The 14,926-nt window shown below is 38.6% G+C and overlaps 1 protein-coding gene across 2 annotated transcripts in view; it reads left to right on the forward strand.

Annotated features, from left to right (window-relative positions):
* The window catches only part of LOC120532774 (phospholipid-transporting ATPase ID-like), a 193,959-nt gene that overhangs the window by 17,044 nt on the left and 161,989 nt on the right, over positions 1-14,926 (forward strand). The window contains exons 2-3 of one of the 2 annotated variants that reach the window (XM_039759146.1): positions 5,066-5,126; positions 6,217-6,315. The gene's annotated coding sequence lies outside the window, so the exon portion shown is untranslated. Of the gene's footprint in view, positions 1-5,065; positions 5,127-6,113; positions 6,316-14,926 lie in introns of those variants that run through there. The other variant, XM_039759147.1, reaches the window with a different exon arrangement.

Raw genomic sequence — 14,926 nt, forward strand, 5'->3', positions numbered from 1 at the left:
TTATATAAACAATTTTCAGTAAAAAGTTTCTGAATTCCATTTGATCCAAAACCGTGCACTCATAGCCATAATTGACACAATCGTCTATATCTAATGACAGCTGTGAAGGAGTGGGCCCCAGAAGCACAATGTAAAATACCATACTAATCTATTCATATGATCCTCTGCTAATTTGAAACACATAAAACCAGTCTCATATAGATACAATAAATTTGTCAAAGCAGTTTCCAGATGAAAACTTTTGAATTTATAAGGGATAATGGCCTGTAACTACGACAAAGTCTCAGTTGTCAATAATATCTCCTTCTTAAGCATGTCAAGTAAATAGAAAGGAAGTTGTTCCCAGAATAAATAAATTATAGTGTAAATTCAGGTGGCAGACCATCTAATACTGGGGCTTTAGCGTTTCTCATTGATTCAATAGTGTCTTGCAACACTTCTAAAGAAACAGAGGCATCCAACCATGCTGCTTCTATTAGGGATTAATTAGAAGGCTTGAGATTAGACAGGAAATTGTGAATTTCACAGGAAACTGCATTTTCACTATGTTTGTTTAACCATTAATAGAATATCAACAAGTATGTGTTAGTTATTGTGCTGAATTAAGGAGTTTTGAGTATGACAATTTCTAAAAATTTCAGTTTAGCTACCAGATCAGCTATTTAAGTTCCAACATAAAGAACTGAAGTTATCCCTTATAAAGTAAAGGAATTTCAGGTTCACATATCAAATCACAATTGAAATGCAAAAATCCTTCAGTTTAGCTGTCACAAAAATCTTTATCCTTTAACAGTATTGCATTAAACTTCCACATTGGGCAGTTTCATAAGATTGAAATTGATGATGAGAGAAAATAATGTTACAAATGTATGCTAGGAAGACAAAACCTAATCTATGCAAGAGTGATATTTGTGCCAATCGGAAAAGAAAAATAAATCTCTTACAGTAAGAAACTTAACCATGTAATAATTTAGTATATTGAAGGTGGAACCATGATTACAGAATATGACGATATAGGAGAATTCTGCAAAAACACTGATTATTCATTAAAAAGATAAATTTAAGATAAATACCAAAATCAAAGAATTCTCTTAATTATGTAGTTAATGCAAGTAAAAAGGGTTAACATGATTATTTAGATAAATACAAATGAGGCTATTTCAGTAGAAAATGTGACATGCATCAAAACTCATTACACCCAGAATCTAGAACTGTAATGTGTAAATTGTGGAGTAACTGCACATTTATGTCAAAGCACAGAAAACTACCACATTGTGACAATTCATCCATCCATTTTCCAACCCATTGAATCCAAACACAGGGTCATGGGGGGTCTGCCAGAGCCAGTCCCAGTCAACACAAGGCGCAAGGCAGGAACCAATCCCAGGCAGGGCACTAACCCACTGCAGGACACACACACCAAGCACACACTAGGGACAATTTAGAATCGCCAATCCACCTAACCTGCATGTCTTTGGACTGTGGGAGGAAACCGGAGTACCCAAAGAAACCCATGCAGACACGGGGAGAACATGCAAATTCCATGGAGGTAGGACCCAGCAAGTGAACCTGGGTCTCCTAACTGCGAGGCAGCAGCGCTACCGTGCCACCCATTGTGACAATTCAATATGCATATTTTGGATATACTGTATATGTAGATCTAAGGTGTGTTTCTTGCAAAATGGCTCAAACTTCCAGTGCCAAACCAAGTCCAAACAACTCATATAATGATTCATGGAGCACACGATTTAATATATATTATTACATATATGTTATATAATTTATAAATGTGTTCATGCCTTTATTGAATAAACAGCATGAAAAGCTGAGATTGTGGTTATTTATTCTAAGGCTAGGAAGAGTACCTGAGTTACACAACCATCCCACCCTATGTTGTCACATAACATCTCTAGCAGCTACATTTTTAACTACTTGTAATCTTTAAAAACTCATTAAAAAAGGAAGATGCCAAAGGCATGGCAAGGCATCTAACAAGGAGATACTGTAAGTGAAAGACTGGTGTTATTATGTAGTTAGGATAAAAAAGTGCATGGTACTGTAAAGTTAAACAGCAATGATGACAGCATCCAGCATTTCACAAGGAGTCAAGCTGAATTTTTTTAGTAGACATCACAGTGTTATGTTAATTTTCTGTCACAACAAAGCACAAAAACCTTTACTACAGATCTTTACCACAGAATGGGCCTTATCATAGGCAGCCTAGCCCAAAACTCACATTACAAGCTTCCCATCCTGCACAGGACAACAAATAAGGCTAACACTTTCAAATATAAAAATATTCACAAAAGAAAGAAGATAAACTATGAAAATCCCTGGCCTATGAAAACTAAACAATCTTCCTTTAAAATATTACAGATTTATTCAAAAAGATTAAAAATACACAGTAACTGCAAAAACAGAAAATGAATGCAAGAAAGTTGCAAGTAAAAAGCAAACCTTTATGCAAACAAATCCAGTCCATAAACCTTAACCAATAACCCTTAACTTTTAACAAGGCAAAGTCCATAATGAAAAAATCAGCAATTGCAAATTAAAAATGAGACCCAAAGAAAAGAAGAAGATAGTGCAATGCCAAAGCACTGCTAGTTGTGGTTTGGGACATATAAAGGTCTGGGATGGACCCACATATGCCTTTAGGCTTGTAATGAATAAGACATATAAACAAGACCTAAAAGGTATACAGTACACCCCCAAAATTTGTGGGGGTTACGTTCCTAGAGCACCCGCGAATTATGAAAAACCACGACTTTTGGATGTGGTTAAAAAATGCCTTTTAAATGCCTATTTTTATAGTTTCAACCTTAAATACAATGTGCCCATAAAGCACTTTAATTCCGTTGCAAACTCAGCTTAATACATTAATACATTACCTAAAAAATTACCTTAATACATTACCTAAAATCAGAATGTAAAGGTAAACCCGTATACTGTACAGTACTGTACTGTTATATCTCCCATGGTGCTAGAATGTAAAATATCGATGTTACCACGTACTGTAATTCCATGTACTGGAACGTACGTTACCACGTACTGTAATTCATGCAAGCGTGTTTTCTTTGGTATTCACTGTAGTTTTCTTTGTTATAAGTAGAATAAAGGCATAATAATTTAATTTAATTATAATACAGTAAAATGTATGGGTACTCACCAATGATAAATGATATTGATGATGATGATGATGAAGTAGCTGTGCAGTATGATGCACAGGATTTAAAACTCCTTGGGTGGCGCTTCTTCTTCAGGCACTTCAGGAGGAGTTGTATCTTTGTATGGGTCTTCTTCTGGTGGGGTTTCATGCTGACTTTTCTTTATAGGTTTCAGGAACATTGTGATAGGAAGTTGCTACATTGTCTCCTGTAGTGAACTGCTGGTACAATTTCCTTGCTTTCTCACGGATAATGTTACAGTCCAAGGGGATTTTCCTCCTGCAGTCGGTGATCCACAGTGCCAAGGCAGATTCCATCCTGACAATATTTTTATTCCTTACAGTCGTTACCTTTTTAAAACTATCACAGAAACTTATAGATACGGTACTCCAGATCGCTGCTTCATTCTTCTTTATGTAGCATAGGGTGCTGTCATTAATGCCATAGTGGCGCACTACTGCAGCATGACTTTTTAGTTCCCGGAGCAAATCCAATAGTTCAACCTTCTCCTGGAGTGTTTTAAACTTCTTCTGGCACTTAGGCTCAGTTCCAGAAGCCTTAGAAGGTCCAGATTCGGCAACATTGTGTGCATTTAAGAATAACAAAACAATAACAAAATGGAAAACACAAGGACACTCAACTGGAGATGTGTCACAAAGCAGCAGTCAATCATCAGCAAGGAGAAATTAATAACGTTCTCAGATTGGCTACTTTCACCATCCCAAACTGTGTTTCCCTAAGCGGTGGTAAACCCATAAACCAGGAGACATGTGACATGGCAGCAGTCAATCAGCAGCAAGGAGAAATGAATAACACTCTCGGATTGGCTACTTTCACCATCCCAAACCGCATTTCCCTCAGCGGTTGCTTCCTGTTCTCTCTACAGCACAGTATTGGCATGAAAAAAAGCCATAAAAAATTGCAGAGGATATTTGCGCTTTCCGCTAACAATTAATAGTTTAGTTCTAAGAAAAAAATCCGCTAACGACTAAGTCCACGAACCCTGAACTGCAACTTCGCGGGGGTCTACAAACAGAATTGACAGAATTATATTTGAAAGACAAGAAAATAAATAAAAGGAAAGGAGACTTAAATCATGAATAAAACTCTGCATTTTTTTTTTAACACCCACAAGAATACACTCTACTTACCGAGGTGTTTAAACTTCAACCTGGTCACTGTCTGTGTGGAGTCTACATAATCTTTTCATATTCATGTAATGTAGAGAAGAGCCAAGCAAAATGACACCTTTTATTGGCTAACTAAAAAGATTACAATATGCAAGCTTTCGAGGCAACTCAGGCCCCTTCTTCAGGCAAGATGTAATACAGAAATTGAAGTTTCCTGTGTTTATATCCACACACTAGGACAAGAAACAACAATGGTAAATCTTTAAAGGAAAAATCTTAAATGTAAAAAATTAATAGGTTCACTCAGGCTAAGATTAATTTAACAAGAGAGAGAAGAACAATGTATGGTCAAGAAATTTTTGGATAAGATAACTGTCCAACACAGTCCTTTGAAGTTTGTGATGAGTTTTTCAAAACAATGTGGCTCTGTTGACAGGTTATCTGTGTCAGTCTGAGAGTTTGAAGAAGGGGCCTGAGTTGCCTCGAAAACGTGCATATTGTAATCTTTTTAGTTAGCCAATAAAAGGTGTCATTTTGCTTGGCTCTTCTCTACATTCATAATGGCTAACACGGTACAACACCCTAGTACTACATATTCATGTAAGATTTCTATACATATTTAATCTGCTGTGGTGTGGCTTTTTCATAATTTATGTCTTAAAGCTGTAACTATGCCTATCTAAAAGACTACCAGTTCAGGTCTGTTTAAAAGTGTGATCTGTATAAATAAAACTTGTTTTAAAAATTAAACTTTTGGATTTTGGACAGGTTGCTGACACATTAACAACCAACTGGATAAGTAACGAACTTTGAAAAGAAAACAGAGAAGGTAAGAAGAACATGGTGGAGCAATAAAAATGAAGTCATGCTTTAAATCTTATCCTTTGCAAACTGTGAGCTTGTCCACTTATCTTAATGTGCTGAAGATATTGCTTGCAATAAACCTAGTCTGTGGGAGGGGTACATAAAACAATACAGCTTCTGCTGGCTGTTGTGTTTTCCATATGGATTTTGTTATTATAATGATATTCTTCAGCAGACTCCAGCTAGTGGCCTTTCACGTAATGTTCAGGGTCTCTCATCTTACTGGCTGCATGTAAAGCTTCTTGAGTTACTGTGCTGTTTGAAGGCATATAATTTATAGACTGTGGTGGGCTGGAGCCCTGCCCGGGGTTTGTTTCCTGCCTTGTGCCCTGTGTTGGCTGGGATTGGCTCCAGCAGACCCCCATGACCCTGTAGTTAGGATATAGCAGGTTGGATAATGGATGGATGGATGATTTATAGAAAGAATTTCTCAGTTTTGTCTAGTACTTAGAGTGACTCAGCTGCAGCTGCAGTTTGGCCCATTTTCAGAAACATTTTCACACATATTTTCTATTAAATTTCTCACAAGGGGAGATAATTCCTCTTAATGAAAAGCAGAATCTGTTGATGTGCAACTAATGCACTTTTTAATACAAGCAATTCTCCTTTATGCATAGGTGCAGACTCTGCATGCAAGTGGTGCTCCTTTTCTTTCAGGCAGCAGTTTCAATGAGGTTTACAGATTTCAAGGTTAAGGATTCAGATCACACAAATGACTTGCTGAAAGACTCTAAGTGGCTCACATATTTTCTTTCTCTTTATCAAAAGCACAACAACTGATTACCTCCTAGTGAAAATTGTTTGAGAAGCATTTGATCCTCTATTTTCATCGAGGCCAAAGACCTCCTCTATTTTTTTGGAATGAGTTAGTTCTTGTTTGTGACTGCCTGCAGGAAGTTGATATTAGGTAGAAATGTGGGCGGGGTGGGGGCTGTGTGGTATGCTAGTTCAGTAATTCTTTATAGATTGTGCAAGGAAACAGAGTGCTTGATCTGTGTCTCTAGCAGTACAAGCCCTTCCCTTGATTGTTTTTTGACTGAGCAGTTTCATTTCAGAGGCAAGAATCCAGCTAAGAATTGGATGAAGACAGAGGCTGATGTGAGATCAATATGCTGCACAAGCAATAGGAGCTAGAATTGGGCTTGTTCTTCACGGTAAGGGCTTTATTAACTGATGTATTTCAGTTTGAGGCATGGACTGAAGTGAATCTCAAAAGATATAACTAGCCTTCTAGGCACTCAGAGAATTAAGTAGTCTCTGGGGAAGAAGATATTCATTTGGTAATAATTAGTCTATGAGTGAAAAGAATAACATGTTAGTAACTAGTAACTGGTGAAGTTCATAGAACAGGGCTAATGTTGTAATTTTGTATTAACTTAAATAGATTATTCTAACAATTTGACTTAATCTGTAACCTGACGGGGCGAGGGTCTGCCCTGTTATAGACTGGAATTACAGAAATGCACTACATGCAAATGGGATAGACTGTAACTTCCCACAGCCCTGGCAAGGTTAACTGAAGCACAGACAAAGAATGAATAAAGAGAAATGCATATATGTCTCCATGTAATTGGTGAGTATATATGGGCATTTTTGTCTAGGTTGTAGTTTTACACTGAGAGTACAAAAAAGGTTGCATTTTGTCAGAGGCTCCCTGAGGCCTTCAGCTAACCAGATTATTTGCAACCTTCATACCGCATTATGACTGGGGTGGATACTTCTTCAGAGCGCTCTATTAGAGTGTGTATGTAACGATACATAGGCAATCTAAACAGTAGACTAGAGGCAGGAGCATAGAGATAGGAGACCTACAGTAGATAATAAGTTGAAAGGGTCCAGGCAGTTGTAGCTGAATGTTATTACTGGTAAAGGCCACATTAGATCCTAGAGTATTATTGCATAAACTGGGTGGCTAATATGATCTATCATGATTTTTCACAGGGACTCTGCTGGTTATAGTTTTGTGCACAGCTAAAATATCATTTAGCTTTGGTGCCCAGTAACCCATTGATTATTGCACAAAATGTACAGTCCATTCAAAAAGTAAGCAGACCCGATGAAATGTTTTTTCTGTTTTTTAATATATGTGGAGATATCAAGATTTGATGTTCATTTAAACAGTATGTATATATACTGTATATATACATCCATTATCCAACCCGCTATATCCTAACTACAGGGTCACGGGGGTCTGCTGGAGCCAATCCCAGCCAACGCAGGGTGCAAGGCAGGAAACAAACCCTTGGCAGGGCGCAAGCCCACCGCAGGGCATGCACACACACACACACACACACACACAGGACAATTTGGAATCACCAATGCACCTAACCTGCATGTCTTTGAATTGTGTTAGGAAACTGGAGTACCCGGAGGAAACCCACGCAGATATGGGGAGAACATGTAAACTCCATGCAGGGAGGACCCGGAAAGTGAATTCAGGCCTATTAAGTGCGAGGCAGCAGCGCTACCCACTGCGCCACCATGTCGCCCAACTTGAACATACCTGTGATTTTTCCTATGAGTGAAATAAGCATTTAAAATATGATCATCATGGCTTAGTTTTATCTTTTTAAATCTACAAGTGTACATCATTTCAGAAATCACGCAGACACAGGGAGAACATGCAAACTCCATGCAGGGAGCACCCGGGAAGCGAACCCGGGTCTCCTAACTGCGAGGCAGCAGCACTGCCCAATGCTCCATATATATTTGCAGCGGGAGATCCACAAAGGAAGAAAATGAATCACGATCTTAAAGTAGTTTTTATTCCTGAGCTTTCAACCCCTGCCAGAGGTCTTCATCAGAGGATAATGCTTAGACTTACAAGAATCAAAGGCAATATATAACAAAAAATTATTTGGGGGCGGGGAGGTGGCTAAGTCAGTGTGATCGGGGGTATTGGTTGTAAAGTTTTATTTATTTTGAACATGTTCTTCTTAAGTTTGCATATGCTGGATTTATGTCCAAGTGTCTGTTGATGGCGTTCTCATTTGATAGCCAAGATTCAGCCAGCTCTCTGGTACTTTTAGTACTGGCTTTAAATTTTACTTGTACATTGTCCCAGTTAAATGCATGTCCTGTTGATTTAGTTTGCATATCGATCAATGATCGTGAGTCCTTTCTTCTGACGGCGTTGCGGTGTTCCTGTATATATGTTGCGATTCTTTTGATGTTTGTCCTATGTTTACCGCTGAGCAAGAACTGCATGGAATGCTATAAACTGCGTTTCGTGTTTCTGTTGTTGATTTCTTGTTTTTAGCATTGAAGAGGACCATGTGCAGATTGTTCGTGGGTTTGTGTGCTATTCTGATGCCTGACCTGGCCAGGATACGTGCTGCACCTTCAGACACCTTGTGGTGATAAGGGAGTGAGTGCCAGGTGGGGTGGGGGTTCTGATTCAAGTCAATTGTTTGCTGAGTTTTTTGGCGTCTTCTGTGTAGGCTTCAATTAATAAATTTTTTTAGTATCCGTTTGAAGTGAAAAGACGGAAGAGATAGCGTCTTTCATTCATTTTTGCCTCCTTCGTATTACAATGGGTGTGGACTCTTCTGAATAGAGTTTTAACACAGCTCAGTTTGTGAGATACCGGGTGGTTGCTGGCGAAGTGTAATATCTTGTCTATGTAGCATCCTTTATGGTAAACACTTGTGGTCAGGGTGGCGTTATTATTTCTTTCAATGTAGATGTCCAGGAAGCTGATGCGTCGGTTTATTTCTTTTTCCATGGTGAATTGGATTGCAGGGAATATTGTGTTGATGTGGTTGTAGAATTCATTCAGCTGATCATTTTTTAGTATGACGAATGTGTCGTCTATGCAGCGTATCCAAATTTTGGGTGTGAACTTGGGATAGAGCCATGTTTTCAGATCAATGCATTACCATTTCCGTTAGAAGTCCTGATAACGGCGATCCCATTGGCATGCCATCTTTTTGAATGTAGTATTTGCCATTGAAATGAAAGTGGGTTTTTTGGCAAGTGATATCAGGTGTATTATGTCTTTAGTGGACAGTTTGGTTCTTGTTTCTATGGTGGAGTCACTTCCTAGTCTCATTAATAGCGTTTCTGTGGCCAGATGAATCGGAATCATGGTATATAGCGACACAACATCAAATGAGACCATAACGTTGTCCTCGGCGATGGATACATCCTTCAGGCGTTGTAATGCCAACTCGGCACTGTTCACCGAATATTCAGAGTCATAAGTTAAATGCTTGAGTAACTGAATAAGTCTTTTTGACAAGTTGTAAGATGGTCCGTCTATTAGGCTGACTACTGGTCTGAATTTCAGTGGCGTTTTATGTATTTATGGGAGTCCGTAAAATTCAGGGCAGTTAGCATTGTTGGATTTCATTTTGTAATAATTCTGTGCATCCAGGTGGTTGTTACTGTATTTCGGAGTTTGGTCACCGTAGTGTTTATTCTATTAAGCATGGTTTTTGTTGGGTCATTTATTCAGCTCTTGATAAGTGTTGGTGTTTCATCCATAGCTGTGGTATATTGTTCCTTGTCTAATACGACAGTTGTGCCTCCTTTGTTGGCTGGTGTGATAATGATTCTGTTGTCACCGAGTCTTTCTCTGCCCAGTGCCGCCACGAGCCTAGAGCCACCCCTGCAGGGTAATACCCGCTATTGGGCTGCAAAATCAAATTACCACTTTTTTTAGTTATATTGCCTTTATCTAAAGATACTGTTTAAATGAAGATAAAATCTTGAAATGTCCACATGAAGTATATTAAATTAATTTTGTATCGTGATCATAACTGAAACAATAAAAGTGAAAAAACACGCTAACTTTTACAAGTACTAAAAATTAACATTGGCGGTTACAGACACAAATCAAATGTATGCTTTTATTGTATAGTATTAAAAATAAGAGCAGCTCACTACTCAAAACAGTAAACTTATGAGGCAACCAGTATTTAACCAGCAGCATCATGATTAGAAGTCAGCAGGTCTTACTGCTGCACCACAGAAGCTGTCATATTATACTTGCACCTTTTGTGAAAGTGTTTATTTGATAGTTGGACTTCAGGCTTCATACATTATACAGTTCATGTCTACATTTTGTCATTACTAAAACATAAAAAACGTTTTTGTTTTAACAATGTATTTACATAGATCTTCGTAGACACGGAACACACATGGAAATGCATGTGTTACAAATAATGATATATTATTTTCCCTATACAGCTCCAGGTACCTCACTCCCAGATAATCAAGGCTTTGGTGGGAGAACTTTTGCCCTTTTTATGGCAGTGGGGGGATGGGATAGTAGGCTGCTTGTGTTGATTGACACATTTACAAGAGAAAAGACGCTGATGGAGAGGTGTGAAGGGATTTAAGGTGGGCCGGAATTATGCGTTTTTTCGTAGGCTCTGGTAATTCTAGTGTTAATAAGGCTGCTTGTGGATCAGTACAGTGGTAAATTTATTTGATAAATTATTTGTAAGTTAATTATTAGAGTGATATGTTTCTTCCTTCTTTCAGGAAGCAGGGTTGACAGTTGCTGCTCTCTTGGTTTAATTTAATATGTTAAATTAGGGTGTTCTCTTGCCTGCAGGTATGTTGTGGTTTATATCTGGAAACTAGACAGAATTTAAAATATTTTTTATGAAACTTTGGTCATGTAAAAGGAGTTGTAAGGGGTTCAAGAGTGAATATCTTTGTTTTTTATATCACAAAGGATTTGAAAAGTTTTGTGTATATTCATATTGAGTTAAAAATGTGTTATTTGGCGAATGCCATTTGTTGTTTTCACGCATATCTTTAAAGCTATTTGTAAACTTACTCTGATCAAATTGTTCATGTTTCATGGTATGAGCTTTCTTAAATAGTCTTCAGTTTCTAGCAATAAAAAAATGTGTAATATCACTTGGTGTCTTTATTTTATACATTCACCTTTGCCCTCTACTAATCTTTTTATTTAATCTAAACTAATCCATTATAAGTTGTCGGGGTGCTACAAAATTGTTTACACACCCTGTTCTCACTTTTCCCATTTAACAGCAGAAGAAGCTGGCTTTTATTTACACTGGATCATTCATTCAGTGCGGCAGGAGCATGCAGGTGGCCAGTTGCTGTGTGATATAACACGCTTGACTTGGTGGCGATCCGCGCGCATGTACTGTACAAGGCATGCACGGTAAGCACTGAGAAAAGAAGAGTGTACTTTGCTCAACTTGCAGAGGAGCTTCATCGTTGCTTGTTACAAGAAAAGGCAATGGATAAAGCAAAAGAGGATGCAACATCGGCATGCTTCTGTTCCAAAACCGCCGCTTCCCCAGGAAAGCAAACTCAAAGTCAGTGTTAGGTGCCTCTTCAGTAACCACAGCACAGAGAGAAGTGTGTACATTGCAACAGGTACACATGTCCTAAACATAGAAAGGACGGTCCTTGGGTGTGTGTGAACTGTTAACATTTGAATCTGATGAGTGCATATAGCGCGGAACTGACCTCTCTGTATTATTTTTTCCTTTGCATGTCACTGAATATAAATAATATGAATAATGTTTTCCAAAATGTACTATACAGGTCATAAAATAAGTTATTTGACATCATGGACCATAAGGTGCATACTAATTAAGTGTGAGCAGGAACACTCAATAAAACTGAATAAAAAATAATTCAAGTGACGGTGAGATATGAAGAAGGCAGATTCACCAATGTTTGTGTGTCACCTTTTACACTTCCAGATCAGTGAATTTCCAGTTCCATTGTCTCAAAACACCACTGACATCTACAGTCAGTCTAATTTTTAAATTATTGTCTGTCATTTATGCTGAACTAATGTGCACTGATTGTTGCCACTTTTTACCGTTTCCTTTTATTGTCCAGAATGGGCCAATTTGTAGTTAAATTTAGGTGAATTTTAAGGTTTGAAGGTTTTTTTTTACTCTAAATGTCTATACCACACAACATATCTCGCTCCTTGACAATGTACTTATAAAGAATGCCTTCAATATTGCATTCAAAAATCTCCCATACTGGGCTTTTTATTTTCTACCAGCCATATTGATTTCATCTCAGGCACATACAATTTATAGACAGAATTTTGCCACCTGCAGCAGGGCCGTCTTAACAGCATTATAGGCCCCAGGGCAAAGCAGTGCACTAGGGCCCCTACCTACATAACCACTCACAGGAATAAAAATGTAAATGGTTGACAAAATTAAACATATACAGTAATCCCTCCTTTATCGCAGGGGTTGCGTTCCAGAATCCCCCCGCGATAGGTGAAAATCCGCGAAGTAGAAACCAAATGTTTGTATGGTTATTTTTATATATTTTAAGCCCTTAGAAACTATCCACACTGTTTATTAATATTCTCAGCACAGTTATACAGTAAACCCTCGTTTATCACGGTTAATCCGCTCCAGACAGATAAATGAATTTCCACGAAGTAGGATTTTTTATTTATAAATCTAATATTTTCGCAGTTAGAGCATAGAAAACCTGTTTACGACCTTCTAAATAAGTTTTTTAACATTACTAGAGCCCTCTAGACATGAAATAACACCCTTTAGTCAAAAGTTTAAACTTTGCTCCATGACAAGACAGAAATGACAGTTCTTTCTCACAATTAAAAGAATGCAAACATATCTTCCTCTTCAAAGGAGTGCGCACCTCAGGAGCAAAGAATGTCAAAGAGAGAGAGAAAAGTAAACAAGCAAAAATCAATAGGGCTGTTGGGCTTTTAAGTATGGGAAGCACCGCGGCCACATTGAAGGGATCAATGTGAAGGTAGTCTTTTAGCATTTTTTACAGGCGCATCCGTATCTTCTAAGTAAACAGCCACTGTGCAAACAGCCCCTCTCCTCACATCCCCTCCGTCAGGAGCAGAGAATGTCAGAGAGAGTGAGAGAGACAGAGAAAAGCAAACAATCAAAAATCAATACGGGCTGTTAGAGCTTTGAAGTGTGCGAAGCTCCGCGCGGAAGCATATCTTATATCATTGAGGAGTTTTATTTAATACGTAATATGTGCTCTGATTGGGTAGCTTCTCAGCCATCCGCCAATAGCGTCCCTTGTATGAAATCAACTGGGCAAACAAACTGAGGAAGCATGTACCATAAATTAAAAGACCCATTGTCCGCAGAAATCCATGAACCAGCGAAAAATCCATGATATATATTTAGATATGCTTACATTTAAAATCTGCGATGGAGTGAAGCCGCAAAAGTCGAAGCGTGATATAGCGAAGGATCACTGTATTTATTGTATTGGTGCTTCCAACAAAATCAGTGTTTAAACATTAAAAATGCTATACAGCAAAGATTAATCAAAATAAACATTTGAACAATATAACATGAGCCTCGAAAAACACAAAAATTTCAACATATAAATGATACTCAATTGGTAAACCATACAGACGGATATAACACAGTATGAAATTACTATGAATTATTTCTTATTAATCAAGTGTTCAACACAAACATTTGCAAAATTTCTTTGCAGAAAATTGACTTGAAGTGATGTTAACATATACGCTGTGGAAAGCATACCCCCAGACACAAACAGACCAACACCAGAATGTCCAAAACACACTTCTTTATTAATTCTCACTGCACCACAATGCCTTCTTTCACCAACTATCTTCCTTTCTTTTTCTTTCACTTCTTCTTCTTTCTCTCTCTTGACCTCCTGTCTCCTCCTCACAAGCTTCGTCTCCTTCCTCCCAACTCTGGCTCGTCTCCTGGAGGGAGGCGGCACTTTTTATTATGACTCGGATGAGCCCCAGGTGCTCCCCCTGACGTCACTTCCTGGTGTGGCGGAAGTGCTGCCATCCAGGATTCCCTAACTGTCCGTGCACCCCCAGGCGGTGGCCACGTTCTTCCATAACGATGAGCGTCCCAGCTCCTTTCACGTGGCCCCCAAACAGACTTGGGCGGCTGCCCTCTCGTGGCGGCTGAGAAGTATCGTCCAACTAGGGGACTGTCCAGGCGCCCTGGCCGGGCAGTGTCCCTGCTCATCTGTGTCACTGCTTTTACATTATGTAGCATGCGAAATCTGTACACAAACATGCACGTAAGGTTGCAGAGGTGACCTTGATACTAAATCAGAGGTGAATGCCAATGTCCACTTGTGTTGTGATGTAAGATTTTGTATATAACTTGATAAATATTTTGTATGTCTTTATTTGTAACTTAGGCAAAGCAATGCAATTTAGTGTTTACTTTAGGAATGGGTCTCTTTGAATTTTATGACAGAATTGGGAGAGGATGTGCCTTAAACCAGTTTGGCGAGTGTTTCTCTGCTAAAGTCATTCAACCTGCGCAAGAAAGCCAAGCTTTTCCTTAACATATGGTCTTGGGGAGTGGCAGGTGTTAAGATGTTCCATTGGTCTGAAGCATGGCTGTTTGGAATTGGCTTGTATCAGAAGCTTTTAAGTACCATGAAGTCCTATTGGCTCTAGGGGTTGGACAGAACATCTATAAATTTACTTGTTTAACTTCACACTCTCTCTCTCTTGCTAACCTTTGATGATGATGGTGTATCTCTCTCTTACTAACATTTGAAAGAAGCATCTCTTACTAACCTCTGATGGTGAAGACAATACAATGAAGAGCACAGTTCAGCAGCCATATTGACCAGGCTTGCATCCTGTTCTGAAGAAAGCTGAGCACCAATGATGCCTTAACTGGAGGTTAATTAAGTTAACAAACAAGCCTGTGTGCCATCTGAAACTACACATCACCACTTAATCAGGTGGTACAGTTGCCAATACTCAAATGCACTTTGTATATTGTTATTATTTATGAATATTAC

The sequence above is a fragment of the Polypterus senegalus genome, chromosome 7, assembly GCF_016835505.1.
Source record: "Polypterus senegalus isolate Bchr_013 chromosome 7, ASM1683550v1, whole genome shotgun sequence".
In the NCBI taxonomy this organism is placed as follows: domain Eukaryota; kingdom Metazoa; phylum Chordata; class Cladistia; order Polypteriformes; family Polypteridae; genus Polypterus; species Polypterus senegalus.